Source organism: Nilaparvata lugens, chromosome 5, assembly GCF_014356525.2.
Source record: "Nilaparvata lugens isolate BPH chromosome 5, ASM1435652v1, whole genome shotgun sequence".
In the NCBI taxonomy this organism is placed as follows: Eukaryota; Metazoa; Arthropoda; class Insecta; order Hemiptera; family Delphacidae; genus Nilaparvata; species Nilaparvata lugens.
The window spans coordinates 21894399-21915254 of NC_052508.1; the positions used below are offsets into that span (position 1 = coordinate 21894399).

Sequence of the window (20856 nt, forward strand, 5' to 3'; positions counted from 1 at the left end):
ATAAAGTCTGTAATCCAATATTGTGGTGTGACAAAAAGGCGATGAACAAACATTGTTGCATTAGTCTTTCCATCTCACTGGAGATGGGATACATGTCATTTGCTTGTACATGGAGATTTCGAACGTGTTTTGGGAGGGACAGTAACAACACGATCTGCTCACAAACTTGGATCCTTTGTTTCTCTGCAAAATAAAGCCGGTCGGCAAGCGGCTGGTGGTTGTGGGTAGGAGGCAAGAGGCAGAAGGTAAGACGCAAGAGGCAAGAGTTGAGAGGAAGAAGGAAATAGTCAAGAGAGAATAGCAGAAAGCAGGAGTGTTGGGAGGAAAATAAGGGAGTGATGCAAAAGAGAGGAGGCAAGAGGCATGAGAAAAGAGGCAAGAAGCAGGAGGAGTAGGAGGCAGAAGGCAGGATCAGGAGGCAGAAAGCAGGAGGCATGATGCAAGAGGCAAGAGAGAGGAGGCAAGAGGTACAATACACGGCTAGCGGCAACAGTACAGTGTGATATAAACGAGCCGGTTGCATTTGAATAATGGTCCACTAGGAAGGATGGTGACGAGACCCAGTTGTAGCAGATGGGAGATGTGTAGAGGGTAGTGGGGCCTCGTGGCGTGACACACTGCACAGTGCACAGTGCACAGTGTTGCTCATTTGCGTTGTCTCTGCTGATTGTTTCGTGTTGTGAACTAAGAGAACAGCAGCACATTATACAACTGCACGAGAGTTCCACAACAGCACTTGCAAATTGAACTGCCCAGCTACATTTGCAGTCCTAATACTCCTCGTCCTTTTGCACCACATCCTACTCCGTATAAACCTTCTTCCTCATCGGAGAACCTCTGTGTTCATACTGAAGAAGGAATAAGGTGATCTAGCTTTTAAATTCATGTAATAGCTATTTTCAAAGTGTTATCACTACAGTTGTATGTACAGTTATAGTATGTAAGTGAATCACTGAACACTCAAATTTATTGAACGACCTATCCAACAGCTCAATAAAATACTCTCCTCTTTGTCCTGCTCATAAATATCGTTTGCATCCATATTTCTCCTTCTTTTTCTCATTACAGCTTCCAGTGGAATTGCGTTCGAAATGGTGTCGACACAGGTGCAAGCAATGAGATACATTCAGCATGATTTACACAGCCCGAAAGTGGAATTGATCAGACGACATTGCGGCTCTTATATTGTTTTCTATGAAATACTGAAATTGCCTGCTCGAAAGAAACCAACCGGTTACTAGGCGCAAATTTAAAACGGAAACCTTGTGTTAGGACCACCTATATCTTCCAGAACAAACTAGAGCGAAGAATTATGTTAAGGTTTTATTAAAAGTTCCTGAGGTATAAATTCCAAATTTCATATTCTTGAGAGCTGGCCATTCATTGCTAGCTCTAACTCGCGACAATTTGGTCGCACTCATGAATTACAGTGGAAATTTTTCATAATGAGAGAAATTATTCCAATGTTCTAAGTGGTGTGTAATAAATGGTATTCTACTTAATCCGATGCCGAAGTGCGATGCCGAAGCCAATCTTGTTAGTTGGAATCATGAATGATTAATTCAGACTATTCTTAAAGCTTCCCAACTTGCCAACACGACACGCAAAATAACCTCCGATTTGCTTATTCTCACTAACTGCTGAATTTTCAGGCGATTGTAAGACATTCTGGGTGTCGTGTTGACGTTTGGAACGCTCGTCAGTGGCCATTTTTTGAGTTATGTTGTACTATTACTATTGATGTCTACTGGGGAGAAGCCAAATTACCTACCAATAAAACAGGAGTTTTGCCTTTGTATGTTTCAAGAAGATAACTGCACTACGTTCATCAATAAGTCTGATTATATTTGGGAAGATGCAATAAAAAGACTTCGAGCATTTTTCCTATTGATTTTATATCAATATACTTCATACCTAGCATGCTGGCAATGTAGATCAGCCAATGAGATTGAAAAATACAGGTTAACAGATGGAAATGGCTTATGAGGGTTAGCCAGTATGACATGGCTAAGCTGGAGAATATGTTGCGTAGTGGAAAAGCGTAACAGTTTTCGGTCGGATAAAACGGGCGTCACGAGCATGCAATAAGTTTGCGCAGCGTTTTAATACCGGCAAACTCATTTGCTGTTCTTTAAATGCATACGGTGACGTCGCATTGTCCTCCAATGGAGGCCTCGATCTGTGCGCAATTCACGAAATGAAAAGACACGTTTCGGATTGCGCGGTAAACGCTTTTCTCTCCCGCGTAAACCACGCTGATCCTTTTTACGCCTTGTAGGCAACTGGAAAAACAGGGCAAACGAGTGTGTTGGATGAGACGAAGGGAAATGAAGAAAATTAGGAATGAAATTGAAGGGGAACGAAGAAGGTATTGAAGGGATGTGAGAAAAAAGTGGCTGAAGAGGTTCAATTTAAGCGGCGTTCTTTTGGACGAGCAATATGAATCAATTTACATACAACGGCTCCTCTCACCCCTCAGCCACGAGTCGTTGCTCCACTTCCGTGCAAATTCAATCAAACATCAACCGGCTTCCTTTACACCCCTTGTCGAATAGGCTGCCTTCCTTTATTCCTTCCTCCCTCCAGGATCTGTTCAATCGTGAATTCTAGCCGCCCAAGCACCAATGTGTACTGAGTTGGCTCTCAGGAAGCTGAACGTTCAGACATTGAAAAGCTGCAACAATGTTAAGCTTAAGAACAATCATTCTATTGCATGCTAGAGTTCTCATTCAATCGCATATTGGATATTTTGAATGTGGCTCTCATATTGTAATGAAGCATATATTTCAAAGAAATAATATTGATATAATGAAGAACAATGATACTATAAATGAATGATTGATTGAATAAACAAATGTACAATGTTCACACTCATCTAAATTTTATTCGATACTTTTTACCTAGCGGTACAATCAACTATTCCATTTAATCAATCCATTTAATAATACTAGTAGTTCTGTGAACAGTAGACTTCACGCAATTTTCTCATCCACAAGTATCTGATGTCACCTGTTTGATATGTTAACAAACTCAGTTCACATTTGAATTTGTATTCCATATGATATATAATATCCATCCAATTCCGTGATAATCTTTCCATCTGATGAAAATTAATTTATTACAATCAAAAAAATTATAATTTTTATCAGCAATATTTAGATCATTTGATTATTTTTAATCGCCTATCAAATTAGTTTTTTTTCAAATGTAGAATATTGACAACTGATCGGCACACCATGAATGCAAAACAAAATATTGAAACCAAAGACCTTAAAGATGCATAACTCTTTAGCTCTCTGAAGGTCTTTGATTGAAACTATAGACCTTATAGGAATAGACACGGCTTCTCCAGAACATCTGTGTAATCCACTTGTCAGCTGATTATGGATAATTCTGTAGTCTGATTAATCCTATCTTCAGAGTAGATGATATATATAATTATAGTGATATCAGAGTATGGAGGAAATCCTTTTTTTCATATTATCCTTAACATGCAAAATTTCAAAAAACCTTGTGTATACATCAACGCGCAGTTGAAAAAGGAATATCCCTGCCAAATCTCATCGAATTCTATCAAAGCGTTTGGCCGTAATCGCGTTACATACAGACAGATAAAAGAAAATCAGAGTTAAAACAAAGACCTCACTATGTTCGGTCAATCAGTTGAACTGGAGAGTACTATAATGATAATAATAACATGATGAACTGAATTCAATAGATTAGTATGGAGATACTAGATTCAAACCAAGGTACATTGGTGGAAACGGAGAAATGTCAGCTGTTCGTTTAAACTCCGTATGAAGCACATGAATTATGATAAACTCAACCATATCAACAAATGAACGTGTTTCAACGTTGTACATAGCGTTAGCATAATATAGTCCTTGGGAAGATATCTGCGGGTTATAATAATATTAATAATATTACTCTAAAAAGTATAATTGGAACTGACCAAGGATTTTCGTAGGTTATTCACTTTTAGGAGCTGGGTGACTCGTTCATTAATATTGAACATTGAACATTAGGAGAAGTGTTCATTAAAAAGTTTCATTAGAATACCAATAATCAGCTAGTATTCAACTGAAAACATCGAATAGGAATTGAAAACTCATCAGTTATAAACTCAATTCATTCATTTTCAATAACTTCATACTATGTACGAGAACCTTTCATGTTTTTTAACCTAACAGTTGTAAATAATTATATTGATAATGTTCAAGGAAATTAATATTTCGTTTATTTTCTCTCTGTAAGCAAGTTTTCTGAAAAGATGAGTGGACAGATTTCTACGAAATTGATCATTCCTATTATATCCCAGCAATGGAATTTTGAAAGAAATGTTTGTAAAATCGGAGGCTAGGTTAACTTGTAGATGTATAAGGAACCACCCTTACCTCAGAAGGCATCAGAACCATGGACTGAGGTCTGAGGTCTTCACTAATCAGAGGGGATCACACAACATGTCTGCTCGGTCTCCCGCTGTCTGCACACCTAATTAATGGAGGTTCAAATCCAATTTCAGTCAAGCACTATCTCCAAACTCCTGATTTGGCTCTCAGCCTATCTTCCGTTTCTCTTACAACTAACCTTTTCGATTTCGTTCCAAAATCACTCACTGACAACGAATGAACTTTGAATTAAGAAAGATTGTGTAATCAGTAGGATAGTTTTTTGATGGATTTCACAATAAATTGAATTTCTGGGTAAAATTTATAGTTTTTTCGTAGTTTTCATTGTGATGATGATGATGTAATGTTGTCTTTACACAATACGGCCAATTACCCAGAGTAAGCATGCATTTTACGATAAATACAGTACTTTACCTTTGTGAAATCATCGATCACAATCCAGATTCAAGTGTATTTCTGATTAATTAAAACATCTTCATTCCAAAACAGGCTCACTATTCTACTGAGGAATAGTTTTATAAAAATACGATAAATAACTCAAGTTAAAACTCAAGAATATATTTATAATAATCGATACTTATAATTCTAAACCTTATAATGAGGCAAGGCGCACTCCAGTTAGTCAAGACAAGACATGATCAGACACGTTCAGTCACAATACTTCACATAGTTGCTTATGAAGACATGTCTAAATGAAATCACTAATCGTAATCAGTGTGAGTTGCGTCATAAGCAACTATGTGAAGTATTGTGACTAAACGTGTCTGATCATGTCTTGTCTTGACTAACTGGTGTGCGCCTGGCCTTATACTGCGTTGAAATGGAGGACATTGATTATTGATTGATTGATGATTCAGTATTTTGAGCAAAGCTTATTTCTCTCCTCAATAATAATTGAACTTCTCTTTTGGGAATATTATACTGGTTGTTGACAAAATATCACCTGAAACCACATAATGATTATAGGAAATACAAACTCATAGAAAATAATTCCATCACATCACATCTACTCTGTGAAGTATCTACTATCTAATGCTATCAGCTAATGTAGACATCTGTCTACTATCGGTAGGATTCATTGAAAAGATTCATAAGAAACGATCATGCCATCGCATGTGTTAATGATTATATTTTGAGGAGTGTTAGTGCATGAAATGATCAGTTTTCCATCCCTTACTTCCACATTTCATCCTCTTTTATCAAAAAGCCTAAATAATGATGAAAATATTTTCCTCTTATAATCTGCTCAACATCAGTATAAATTATTTTTACCGTGGAACGAGTGAATAAATTCATCTAGAGCTGAAGTACCAGGAAAATATACTTCTGGAGTGATGGTGCATTTTAATTAATGAAAAACTAGCTGGAATTACAGACAACTACTAACAGACAGTTTTACGGACTGAACTTGACTGAAACAGAGTTTTCCATCTGGCGACTGAGTTTCCACTTGCAGTTGGTGGAATGGAGCATGTACTATAGATAGCGCGCGCAAGGGTTAATTTCTGGTGTTTTGATAGTGGCGGGGTGAGTAGCAGGGTGGGTGTCTGGGACGCGGTCACGAGTGAATAACGAGGACCGCTAATTCTACCCCTGACCCGTAGCATTTTTCACCCCATTCCAATCTTATCTACCATCGAAGCTTACGTACGTAGTTCCTTTCCGAGCACAAAGAAGATGGGTGATCAACCAACGGTCGGGCTGAGGGGGGAGGGGTGAGTTAGTGAGGATACTTCCTCAGGAGGGCTTGCACAAGAGCACTGGAACACACACATACACACGGACACGTGAAAATACAGACGAGCATGCGCACACACGAGTCGAGCGTGAATAAATCCGTTTTTTGCACCCCCCCCCCATCTCCCATTCTCTACAACTCCTACCACGCGATTTTCTTCACGTCTGGCCAGGACAATAAACCGCAGCAGGTTAGCAAGAAGATCCTTCCATACTTTGGAGCCAAAAGCACGAAGAGCAATGTACTTTGAACAGTCTGGAAAATCGTTTGTCGCAGCAAAGAGGTTGTAATGTTTTATTATTCTCAAATGTTTCTAGTAGATCATTTATGATAGCAACCTAGAATTTATCCCTATGCTGGAAAAGTATCACACTTACTAGCAGAACGATTATTCTCAAAAAAGTGATCTATTTTGTTTCTCTCATATCGATTCACCAACAAAAAAATTTTATCTCATAGTTTAACTAATTTCAGTATGAAATAATTTATATAATTTATCATTTTTAATTTATAATTATCATTTATTTATTCATAATTTATAATATTTTGAATAATTCAAATTTCATAATGCTTTTTACTGAATAAAATGATTGATTGAATAGTAAACAAACCATTCAACTAAACTGTAGAAACAATACAATAAAACTGCTATAGTCGAAAGACTTTTCTGAAATATACGCGTACTGTAAAGCGAATTTTCACTCAATACCAGTATGTCTTTGAATCAAAAATTCAAAATACTTCCTTCAGTCAGTGCTTGATATAGTGTCTTATACAAGTATCTTGCTGAAAGTGAGGGGGATAGAAACCATTATTTCTTCTCTATAAGTTATCCAGGTCAGTTATCTCCTGTCATGCAATTTATTATGATGAAAACATAATGTCAAGTATTACACACTGGAGATTTGAAAAAGTATTTAAAAAGTATTTCATGATAGATTTATAGATTTTCTACAGATCACACCTTTATTCTCCATTGGAGGGATAAAGATTTGAAGTGTTGTGAGAATTCGACAGAAATAAATAAATGAATTTACTTAGTCCATCACCATATTGTAATAAGCAGAAAAGATTGGTGAGAGGCACCCCAACTTCAAAGTGTGAGAATGAAAAGAAGTTGAAGTTATATGAGGGCGGAAGCGCTTTGAGAAAGTTGGTTAAGCTTAAGAAAGCCAGCTGAGTCGTCCCAAACGGTGTCGAGCATTTTAAAAGATGCGGAGAGTCGCGGTAATGAAGTATGGCCAAGAAATGGGGCAGAATAATGGGATTAAGAATTCATGGGGAGATGTTTGAGGTCCAATTACTGGAGTCGGGGATCTTTGTTTGCGTTTTATCAAATTTCTCGCAGCCCTTCAGCCAATAATGGGCTCGGCCAGGACTTGCTCGATACCCCTCACTTTCTTTCTTCGCAGACTATGATAAAGCAGGTTGAAGACGAAATGCTATCTCCTCTACTTTATCTTCCGCGATCCTATTCTTTTCTCAACTCTTCCTTCTTCTCTGTTTCTTTTCTCGTGAAAAAACACTCGACCTTTTCACCTCTATCTTTCACTCACACAGACACATTCACACTCTCTTCCTCTTCAATCCCTCCCTCTTACTCTGAAATTCAATTATTTTCTTCTCTCTCACGGTTCGGTAACATCTTATGCTTCCCCTTCTGCAATTTCTCATCTTTGTTGTTCAGCTTCTCATGTTCTGGTTCAGTGATACTATTGACCCCCTCCACCGTTAACAGCAGCCCCTCACAAAAATTTGACTTTCCAGACGGTTAAAACAGCTTTTATGCCTCATTCTTCATCTAGATGGAAATGATTAATTATTTAAAGGGACTACGATAGCTCCAAGGCTAATAACTACGAGTTGGTACTTTGTCTCTACTGAAATAATAGCATAAAATGAGAAATAATTAATAATAATGATTAAACAATGTGAATGGAAAATCAGTTTATGGTGTTCAAAAGCTCTTTCGAATGATGACCATTCGGCAGAATCTTTTATCTCCTAAAGTTGAGTGAGTGTAGTTGTTAATTAATATTCTCTGTAAGGTAAAAAACTGGTCAGGACACCAATGTTGATTTTTCATGATTATCAACTCTTTAGTCGGGAGCTCTTCCCATTCAATATAATTTATAATAACTTACCTGGCGTGGGGGTTACCATGATCAAGAAGGCGGTTCCCTCAGGGCGAGGCCTTGTCATTGCACTGCGACTTGGTTGACCCCTCTGCGAATGCAACAAATGTGGGCATCTCGGACGCACAATTTATAATATTAGATAGGCTATACTATGTTATCTAATATATAAATGTTGAAATATGAATATCCTTTAATGTATTACTTATACTGATGACATGTTATCTGGTCATTAGCTTAGGCTAACAGCAATAAAACAAACTTTTAACAATTTTAAATTTAATATTGAATATAGTCGTGTTTCCTCTTTCTATAAGCCTTGATTCTCTCGACAACTACTCCTATCCAATTCTCCCCCTATGTAATCTGGGAACAGTTCCAGCTCAATTTAATGAAGTTTCAAGTCGGTATGATTAAAGTACATCGACAAAACCCAATATGCATAGTACCGACAATACATAGTAACAGAATAGTTTCTTTAAATGAACTGTTTAAAAGTGGCTTATAATATTATATGGGAATATGCTTATGTTGTGCACTGTAACTGAACCTTCATGATAATAAAGGTGAATAGTACATTGGAAGAAAGACTGAAGCCCCAAGAGGCGATGAATCAAACAGCAAAATATATAAATTCTTCTAAAATGAAGAATACAGATTTATGACAAAGTTATTCAAAGAACTATATTCTCGAACTATCAGGGCACCCGTGTTCGCTACGGCAATTGAAAGATAAAATAATTTTTGTGAAACATTTATAATCTAAACCCTACCAAAATTGTTATAATCGTTTTTGAGATTAGGTCACAACTTGGCATAAAAATTATTGAGTCAAATCATTCGAATAATTAATTGATGTGTTGGAAGTGCTCTGTAGAATAGTAGTCTAATTGCAGCGAATTTTGTAGAATATTGGGCGGGCTTAAGAGTCGACCTTGACTTTATTCATTGGCAATTAATATTTACTGTTGACAGTTATCAAATTAGCAATGATCATGTTATTTTTGTTTTTGCTTGATGCAATTGAAGATTAAATTCAAAATTGAGTTGATTCGGAATTTGATGACTCTGGTATCCATGGATCTCTTGCTTATTCTGGAATTTTCGGCATAGCCTGTCACTTACTTTTCGTCTCACTTATCCAAAAGTGTAAAAGCAGCCAATCCACTGATACTTTCTTCCATGGAAGTCCATTCATAATAGTTAGTATAACATTTATTGTGCAGTGTGGCTGATTTCTCATTTCCTGAACTTTACTATCATAAATATTAAAGTGGGATCATTTTAATGTGAATTTTGCATAAATCTGAAAAGAGTTTATTCAATCACTTCGATTTATTGACTACCATTATTTGATTTCTTTCTTTGATCTTAGCTTGAAATCAAAAGCTTAGGGATGAAAATTTGGATGTAAACTAACATGTAACTAATTTAATTTCTATCTAAATTGACAACTTTAGTATTTACTTGTGATCTATCAATATCAATAGGTTTGTCCACAGTTACTCTATTACCCATAGTATGACCATTGGAATTTTTTTCCCGCCGCCACCATGAAGATTCCAAATATTTGAATTTTACAATGGAGCTTATATGGGATTATAAGTAAAATCGCTTGCTTCTACTTATTAAAGTATATTGTTGTGATTATTAACTTCGATATAATTCCTTTCATGCTTTTTCTATATTCCCAATATAATTTGGAACTTGAAATAGTAAATCGTAGATAATAGCGAGTAAAAATGAAAGGTAGGTAACGTAACCTGAAAGCTGAATTTCCAAAAAAATACCATAAAACTTTTGAAATGTGTCATGATATTGTAATAGATTTTGTTCCATTGACAAATAATAAAGTTCTCATATGTATTTCTAGAAGCATGATGGAATTCTCATCACAATAGATTCCATTACATTTAAATAGTTTGTTTTATTCAGCCAATAAGTCTGACAAAATATTGTAAAGCACAACATTGAATATAAACTCTGGAAGAGCCAATTATTCTAGCCATAGTACTACTTGATGAATTTAATGAACATGTAAGGAATTAAAAAATAACACACATAACCATTATTGTTTATATTTAGTGATATTTCTAATCTTAACTACTGCTCGTGGTAATGCAACTTGAAAATCATATCAATAGCTATTGTACCAACATGTTATGGGTAGGGTACTCAGTACTGAAGAGAATCAATCAGAGAAGTCAAGACGTCTTTAATCAGCACTTAATCATGGTTAAATATTTCATAAAATGCTATATTCAATTGAGCCACAAAAAATATTTTGAAATTTGATTATTTGAAGTTCGATCCAATAAATGGGATGAGGAAATACACAAAATTGGAATTCACTTTTTCTACATATTTACATAGATCATTGGTTCCCAATAAGTTGTCCGCGAAAGCTCTAGAAGTGGTCCGCGAGGAGTCTGAGGGAGGATAATTTATGTTCTAAGCTTTATTAGTGTTTTTTTAAAGTTATCGTAAGTAGATTGAGAAGCAGAGAATGCTTCTCTAGCCACAGCTTGCAGTAGCAAGTCATGCACCAGTATATTGGCTTCAGAGGCTAGACTTCCCAGCGTGTCTATTCTTTAACTGGTCTAAGGTACAAACAAGAAACAGAGGAACCAATACAACAGAAGCTGAAGAAATTAGTCACATTTCTATCACCTAACAATGAACATCACATTCAACTACCATATATGTTTGGAGAGATCGATTTTAAATTTATTTAGCTATCATCCGGTCACTTTCTGAACCTATTCTTCCAGATGTTCCATGAATACTGCAATGTTTCAAAATAAGGTCGCCAAATTTGGTAACTAAACTGCAGCTATTATAATCTTCTTCATTTGCTCACACTCTCTTACGTTTTCAACAGACTATGGAAAACTTTTTTCTGATCAGCTGCTACTTGAGGGACCAATAATCCTTTCTCAAGGAACTTCAGTGAATTTTCCCAGAGTTGAGACCTGTTCCAAAATAATATTTTTTGTCGCAAATCCACTATATTCCTGACTTAATCGGAATCGTTAGAGCCGTTTCCGAGATTCGTCCGACATACATACTTATCCACAAACACACATATTCAAACAGAAATTGCTTTCTTAGTATAATTGACTTCAATGATTATGATTTCATTCAATGAGTAGAGAGCTTAATTCACATTATAACAGCTGGCATCAAAAGCAAAAAATGTCAAACATGATTGAAATTGAAAGAGTAGTGATCAATATTATTATCTTCATCTGATCTTAAGTAACCAAAATTATTGTTAGATTAACATCAATGTGTCAGCATTGTTTGAATGGAGAGCATTGATGCTATTAATGAGGAATACTGACAGTCAACGAACTGTTTTGCATATTCTCCCATTTTTTTATTGAAAGCTACCTTCTATTTTCTTTGGTAAAACAATCAATGTTCAGGAATAATTGATTCATGGAAAAATCGCCGTACTTCTATGGAAGATATTTTCACATTAGGAAAAGCAACAATAGTTATTTGCCGTTTTAATAAATAACCCCTTTCTTTCGCCCAAGTTGAATTTTGGCCGAATTCTTTGCAAACAGATTCAACAACGGATACCTCAGAAGTTTTAAAAATACCCTCCATATATCATACTGAATTATAAAAATTTCATCGAAATTGTTTAAAAAGTTCTCGCGATCTGTCATATATAAAAACAAAATTAGTCTTAATAGAATAGGATCAATTGATAGAAGCAACTCCCGTCATAAAAGTTTCTTTTATGAAAAAAAATATATTATACTCCCAGGAATAGCTCTAATTGAAGCAGCAGTGCCCAATCAATTTGTTCCCGATAAATGCATTTTAATCAGTTCTTCAACTTGGTGCCAACCTAATGAAGTCATCTCAACTTAATGCCAACCTGACAAAATTATTAATTCAGTTGCCAGTTAACAACTGTTAACGAATAGCTACTCTCTCTTGATTATAACATATGATATGGACATTTCAATTATAATCAAGAGATTGGGAGAAGAATAATAAACATATTAACAGACAAACTTTAAACCCTTAAAAACCACCCTTAGGGCCGTTTGCACAGTAAAAGCTTGAACTCAATTTAATCAGCTGGTGGCTTAAACTCAAAATGAAAAAATCTGATGTGGCGCACTCACACAACTTTCCTTGCCGTTATGAAAATTGATCACCTGACGCTAGTGTTCCCGCGCATCTCAAGTCTACTGTTCAAAGATTTGATCCAGCTGGTGACAGGACAATAATGCTGGAAACACACGAGGTTTGCTATCTCTTCATAGTGAATGATTTAATACAATCAACAGTTGTCAACAGTTTGCAATTGAAATAATCACATTTTCTCGAATTTCGAGCTTATTTTCAATTTTAGGTGAAAATGTTACTAAACATTAATTGTAGAGATTTTCATGCCCAATCTTTTCCACTTGAAATTTTTTGTTCAAATTGTATCTGAAGCCTGATACTTGGGAATATAAAATCAAACTTTGCATAGATGGGGCGGAGCTCCTGAAATTTTTACCTATAAGGGACTTATGGCAATTGGTAGAGCTTATCAATGACTAATTTAGGTATGAATTTGATCAAAATCGTTGGAGCCGTTTTCGAGAAAATCGCGAAAAACCCTGTTTTTGACAACATTTTCGCCATTTCAGCCGCCATCTTTAATTGCATTTGATCGAAATTGTTCGTGTCGGATCCTTATATTATAAGAACCTTTAGTTCCAAATTTCTAGTCATTCCGTTAATTTATTGGGAGATGAGATATCGTGTACACAGACGCACACACACACACACACACACACACACACACACACACACACACACACACACAACACACACACACACACACACACACACACCACACACACACACACACACACACACACACCACACACACACACACACACACACCACACACACACACACACACATACAGACCAATAACCAAAAATCACTTTTTTGGACTTAGGGGACCTTGAAACCAATAGAAATTACAAATTGGGGTACCTTAATTTTTTTCGGAAAGCAATAAGTTATTCACCTTCAACATGCACCTTGTTTTATAGCACTACGTACACTTATCTCCCAGTAAATCTTTCTCAATCACTCTCTCTCTCTTTATCTTTCTCTCTCTTCTTTTATATTGTTGTTTTGATAGCTGTAGCGGTGCACATGATGTATTTTTTTATGGAAATAAATTGAATTGAATTGAATTGAATACTTTCCTTACCTATGGTAATAGGGCAAAGAAAGTAAAACATTATAAGAAACTAGACTTGATACAGATTTAATCCAGGTCAAATTGAAATTTAGTTTAAACTGTGACTGAGTTGAAATATCGCCAAAAGATTAGTGAGCACCTAGGACGTTGTAACATATTAAAATCTGATGGGTAAACAAAATCCCGATTTGGGAGAATTTTATAGGTCTGAAGTGAAATAGCTAGCATATTATCGCCAAATGGCTAAAATTAGAACAGCCGAATAGAAAAAGAAAGTTATTTGCTAGCCTACTTATATTATATTATATAAATTATTGGAAAATTTGAGGTTAGGCAATACCTACTGATCGGCGACCTAATGATCGATCAAGTCGCATAACGTAAAATCTAGCCAGACACCTTGGCAAAAATTTATTGTAAACAAATGGTATGCAACTGGAGGACTTAGGAAAGCACATGGCTAATTGTTGTACAGGGAAAAACAACTTATAAACCCTATAAAAATCTATTATATGTAATAAATATACTTAGACCACCAAATAAAAATAAATTAGAATATTAAGGAAGTAGGATGTTCCTAGGCACATGTATACAGTAGTGAATTTGCATGAACCAATCAAATTGCAGTAATCGATGGGCGGCAATAGAGAGCCGATTCAAATGTATTTATAAATGTTTCTATAAATGATAAGATTTTATAAATTTTCATTACTCAGTTTATGTATCGGATATGGTCCGAGAAAATATAAGGTATCATACCTGGGATATAAGTAATGGTTTAGTAGATTGGCATGGACTATTTAAACCTTTAAATGGCATAGTAGCGAATTATTTAAATTTATGTAAATTTGTAAGTCGGAAATGAAAATTGTAGAAATAAAAGTAGAACCTGCCCACTTGCCTGCCAGACACCACTATGGAGTGACACTAAAATTTGTAGAGCACAAGACCCTTTATTACATTGCACTTTTTAAAGACTTGAAGTTTAAATTCATTTATTAATTTTTCATAAGACTTAGTGATGCTGCATTAAAGCGAAAGTCATTTAAATATTTATTTAATCCCTTGGAGAAGACGACTTCGGCCACCAAAAATCCAGGACTACCAGGAAATTTCGGATCGCCGCCAACAGCTTATAAAAATTCAGCACGTGGGTGATATATCATCGTAATATATATAAAGTTAGAGCGCCCTCAGTGCTTCGAGTGAAACAAATATAAAGCTAGCTCGTCGGAAAGGTTATAAATATTAAAAATTGATATAAAACTTGCGCAAGTCTTAAGAAGGTATAAGAAATATTTTATTAAATAAGAGTTAGTCAATTTACACATCCAAAGGTACACAATTAAAGGAATATTGAATTTTAATCTTGTAATACAAACGCTCACTCAATCATTGATTCTATTAAATAATTTGTAATGATATAATGTAGCTCTTGTTCACTGGATAAATTGATTTATCTACTTCCATCAGAGGCCGAACCTTATGCCCTAATATATATATATATATATATATATAATATATATATATATATATATATATATATATATACTGAAGCTTATAGAATATTATGTTTTTTTTCTATTTTTTAGCTGATTTTGAAACATTAAATATCAGGTCCAGTAGCACAAAAGCCTGTTCAATTTCAATCAGGATTAAATTTCATGAGAATTAATCAGAGAAGGTTTTTTTTTAAATAGAAGGCTTCTCTTATTGGTTCTCGTGGTATTTAGTCCGGATTATGAATTAACAGACAGTGCAACTGGCTCTCTCAAGGCCATGGCTGCGTACAAACCTTAGACCAGAATAGACACGCCCCATTGTATATTCATAATGAAAGTCAACAAAGCGATGAAGCCAACATCTACTACCATATCGCCCCATCGTGACGTCAGCATCGGATAGAAAACTATAGTGAGGTCCACGTTATAATGGCAGTGAATAAAGATAGGAGAGCAGCGTTGCCTGTTCTCTGCCTTAATTAATTATATTTCCACATTGTCAAAAACATATTTGGCAGCTGAAAAAGGATAGTGCCACCTATTTTGTGAAATGATAGACAAGGATAGAAACACCAAAGTTAATCAAATACTGCCATTATAACGTGGACCGCACTATATATGTATATTCATAATGAAAGTCAATTAAGCCAATATCTACTGCCATATCGCCCCATCGTGACGTCAGCATCGGATAGAAAACTTTTCTGTAGAGTTTGTCTACATTGTTTTCCATAGCCGATTGTGTCTATTTCAGATGGAAGTAAATTATTATTTATGAAAATGGTAAACTCCTGCGCAGCATATAATTGCACTGAAAGGTTTGGAAAAGGAAGTGAAATATCTTTTCAATATTTTCATGCGTAAGTTGAAATCTATACACATAAATATCGTAAGTTGTAACAGTATGATTATCCTTGGTTATGATGTAAGTGCTATGGACATTTCAATTATAATCAAGAGATTGGGAGAAGAATAATATACATATTAACAGACAAACTTTAAACCCTTAGAGTTGAAATATCGCCAAAAGATTAGTGAGCACCTAGGACGTATAAGGAAGCTATATTCCAAGTTTTGTTGCAATCCCTCCAGTAGTTTTCCAGAAATCGTGATCAGTGAGTCAGTGAGTGAGTGAGTGAGTGAGATAAGAATTTTTTAAGTATAGAAGATAACTAATACACTATGAAAAGATCTCTTGGGTTTTACTAAATATAAAGTTTATTTACTAGTAAGCTCACATAACTGTTAATTTTTAAGTTCTTGATCAATTCGAAGTTTCAATTATATATTTTTCGGAGATTTGAAGAATCGTGATAAAACGTAGTAGATCAATTTATTGTGTAGATCTTACCGGAATCTGATGATTATTGCGTCGTTGGTTCAATTACATAATGCTTCGGTCCTGTTTAATTTTATAGATACATGTCTGATACATATAGGTATTATCCAAGTTACAAGTTTCCAAAGTTATTTTTCAGATCAATCATTATTATTTTATACAATTAAAAAAAACCTGTTTGAACAAAAATACCTAATTATTGTATGTGTAACAGTAATTTATCAACAATTTCAAATTGATACAGAGCATTGAACATAGTAAAAACCAATTTTTTTCTATGAATTAATTATCGAATTATCAATTGAGCAGTCGACAATCAAGGTGAGCGTTCTCTATTCAAATGAAATGAAAATAAAAGAGCAAATGATTTTGGTACAGCTTCCAACTTAAATCGTGTTCTACCGGATTGACAAATTTCTTGATGACGTAATAAATATTATGATAGAGAGGTATCCTGTGGGATTCATAAAACGTAAGTATTCTTAGAATTCCTCAACTTCAGTTCAAATTAGACATCCATAACCGTCCTTCCGTAATGACAGCATCCGATCGTATGGAAAGTGGCCATTTAGGTTACTTTCATGGAAAGATATTCATCGAAGCGGAAATTTGTGAGAAGGAAGACCAGGCATCTCTGGAAAGCGCGACCATATTTTTCTGTGAATTCAAAACTTCCCAACGCTATCGTCAAAGGGGTTCTCAAGGTGAGACAACTTCTTCCAAAAGAGCAGAATGGTTTCGAGAGAAAAATACGCATTTGTGCGCAAAGTTTTAATGACATTATTAAGACGGACACTTGCGAAACTTCCCTACTCGACGACTAGGCTGGAGATGGTGATGGTAATGATGACGAAAGCAGAGCAAAGGACCGCTCACCGCCTGAAGGCTCACCACTCACCACCACTTTGACTTGCAAGTTTGGCTTGCACTGTTCAAACACGACCACCCAACCAACACACACCCAAATTCGCTGTTCAACACAGATATTATGCTACAGGAGCCGTCCGTTCATCCAGTCTCAAGCAACTAGTAACACCGAGTTTGAAAAAACTTAGTCAATTAATTAGAGTACTTTGAGCTCATTGCCGATATTCTTATTCAATAATTGACCGAGTGAAGTGAGGTTTTACATTTATCTTTATGTTTTTATGTTCATATGAAACGCGGTAATAGATTTTCATGAAATTTGACAGGTTTTTCATGTTTAAATTGGGTGTCGACTTATATACAAGGTTTTTGGAAATTTTGTATTTCAAGGATAATATAAAAGGAAATGGGGTGGTCTCTTTCGAACGCCAATATTACCTCAAAAATCAGACTATAGAATTATTCATCATAAATCAGCTGTCGAGTGGATTATTGATTGCATGCAATGAAGCATGTGATTCAATATCTCAATGTAGCATAGTGAAAAATCAGCTGTTGTGTAGATTGCATGCAGTGAGGCATGCAATTGATAACTCGAAGTGGCATAGTATATCTCCCGACTTATCTCTGCTTTCAACTCTGTAAGCTTTTGATGATAGTAGTAGCTTAGCTGTTTACATCAAATTATTGGCATTGTCGATAAAACAACCCAAACCGCCATTAGTCGTTTATGCACCGATATCTCGCCGACACGACAGGACAGGACAGAATATTCACTCTGATGGACAGTATCAGAGGAGAATGTGGTTTATAACTGCGCGAGGTCTACTGTTCACAGAACTACTAGTAAAAATAATGCCGTCGTTGCCGAGTGAACTGACTGGCTGAACCATGAGTTCTCAGTGATCAATTTGAATATTTTGACAACATTTCCAATCGATCCTATGCAAAAATATGATGGATGATAAGATTAACGATCCTGGGAATACGGTATGTTATTCTACTATCATTATTGATATTAATACACCAACTAATTCTTCATTTCCATTAAGTACTATAATACTTCCTCAGTCAATGTCTCTAGCTTTACTGTGAGAATATAACTATTGTTGATTCCATCTTTCTATTCTTGGTAACTGATTGATTTCCAATAGACACAAATCAGAAAGTTAAACCAGGATTACAAAATCAATATTCTAAACAGATGAACGAAACAGAAGTATGTTTTACTGATTTTGTTTCATTACATTGGTTGGAAATAGCAAGTGGGTAGAACTGGCGGGGGTTTGTGAGTACTAAATAAGTCAATGCATCACTGTCGCTTCAAACTAAGTGCTCTTATGATCTGCAATTCAGCTATCAGATCCCACTCGAGTTTCTCATATGCATTCATCTGTAGTGAATAATTTCGTTCTGAGATTACTCCTCAGTGCAATCACGTTCACATACAGAATTTCAGAATCCACTCTCAACCCATGTCTATATCAGAATAACTTCTAGGATTAGAGAAAGTTGTTGAGAACACTCTTTGAGGTCATGATAATCGTGAATAGAGTTGAATTACAATCGAAACTTTGCAATCCAGGGCAGTTAACCTTGAGATTTATATCCATCCGGCACCTACACTCAACCGAGTTTAGTGTGAAATGAAGAGCAATCTGGAGATTCAAATGAAATTTTCTGTCCTTGAAAATATTGTGGAAATAATATAGTTTATTCTTCTTTGAAATAGTGTTTGATATCTTCCACTTGAAAGGTGACTGGCCAGTTCATGTTAAATTCATGTTGAAATGTCTAAAAAGTTGAAAAACCATTTGAAATTCTCATTTTCACAATATAGTCTCCCGACATGGAACACCTCAAATCTATTGGTTATCTGTATTTGTGTTTATTTTATCACGGGGTTTCAGCCTAGTTTCTTCCCATTCTGGAGTGTCTCCGCTATAACACCCGCATAAGGTTTTCGTACGTAACGTAAAATGGAATCTTATTTGCATTGAATCTCATAACATTCTTCATTTGGCGGATGGATGAATTTTTTACCCTCTCCACCACTCTCTTTCCCAATATTTCCTCAATATTGTGGAACGTTTTTGAGTTATTATTTCATGAAATTATGAAGTAAAGGTCATTGATATTCTTGCAGCTAATTTCTCATTTATGTAGTACTAGCAGGTAACCTGTGCTTTGTGAATGTTTTGTTGTGAAATGCTATCTCCTTATGTACTGGGAACATAGAGAATAGAATAACGTGAATAATTCTCGTCAGAGTTAAAAAGTCTCAACGAGAAAATGAGTTTGACTGGTCTCGAAACCACAACCTGAATTCATGAATCACGCGTGCTAACAATTTCGCTACAATTAATAGCATTGACAATTGATATTCATCCTCGGTAGAATAAGAATTTTCATGTAGAATTGCTAGTTAATCATTTCATTAGTTCATTGCGTAAATCGTGTATCTCCTATCCCGTACATTTATTAGCCAATTCCTTCCTTGATACTATTGTAGATAGGTAATGATATTCTTAGAACTTCAATTTGGGAAAGTTTCATGACTGGGAAAGTTATGGAAAAATTTCAAGGATGCGTTCAAACCCCTTCTCCCCCGTGGATACCCCTGTGGTATTAATGTAATGGAACTAAGTTGAGAAATTCATTAAAGGTGAGTCTGAAATGGAATGGAGATATCATAGGGTTTTGGACCTCAGAGCGATACTTTGATTTAAAATCATAATTGATCCAATATGAACACATTTCATTTATTCATACAATAAGTACATTATCAAAATGTAATTTCAACTCAATATGTCGTTGTATTTCCTTCAAATTGAATGCTAGTGAAGCCAATTTACCCTATATCTCCTTCAACCACTTCATTGTTGACTTTACAGTAAGTAGAAATATAAATTTATCCAACAAAACCCCATTAGGAGCAGTTGCCGCGTGTGCTGTACTGAATGCGATTCCAAACAACCTTGAACTTTCAGCAGTGTTAAGTAAATTCGATAGCAAACACTGCTGAAAATATGACAAAGGAGCAGTCAAAGAAAATGATGAAGAAGCGGCATAGAATAGTCGAAAAGCTGTTCACTTCCAACGCTGGCTTCGGTTTAACGTCGTAAACCCCACCAAAAAAAGGAAGAAGAGAAATGAGTGGTGATGGAACGAGAGGGGAGAAGATTGAGAGAAAGTGAAAAGGAATTGCGTAGTTGGTTTGCTTTGCAACACACAGAGCGCAGAGCGGAGCAGAGTAGGACGTAGTGGTGGTTGTTCTGACTGATCTCGTTCAGTAAGCTACCTACAAGGCAGACGCGAAAGGTGCGAATTTCCCGGCGAAAATTTTCCTTCAGCTGTTCTACTCCACGTCTGAGAAAATGTTTTATTCATAACGGCAGGGATTTGTATCCTACTTACGAAGGCGTGAGCGTGCACGACCGAATTTCGGGGTTCGGGGTCGTCATCCTCCACCCTTTAATCCTCCTCTCCTTACCCACCAGAACGGGAGCCGCCCGCGACGGCAAAAAAGGCGCTTGCAAAAAGGCGGGAGAAAAACGCAGTAAGGGGCAAAAAGTTTGCCGCGCAGTGCCCTGTCTCCCACCTACATGGTCCGGAAAAGGATCACCTTTTTACATCCAT

The 20856-nt window shown here is 35.8% G+C and overlaps 1 protein-coding gene and 1 non-coding gene across 2 annotated transcripts in view; both read left to right on the plus strand.

Annotated features, from left to right (window-relative positions):
- LOC111051090 (protein O-mannosyl-transferase TMTC2) overlaps window positions 1-20856 on the plus strand; it is a 192319-nt gene that overhangs the window by 139904 nt on the left and 31559 nt on the right. The gene's annotated exons all lie outside the window — the stretch shown is intronic.
- LOC120351720 lies at window positions 8284-8446 on the plus strand. Its single transcript, XR_005571496.1, has one exon. It is a non-coding gene; the product is annotated as a U1 spliceosomal RNA (small nuclear RNA).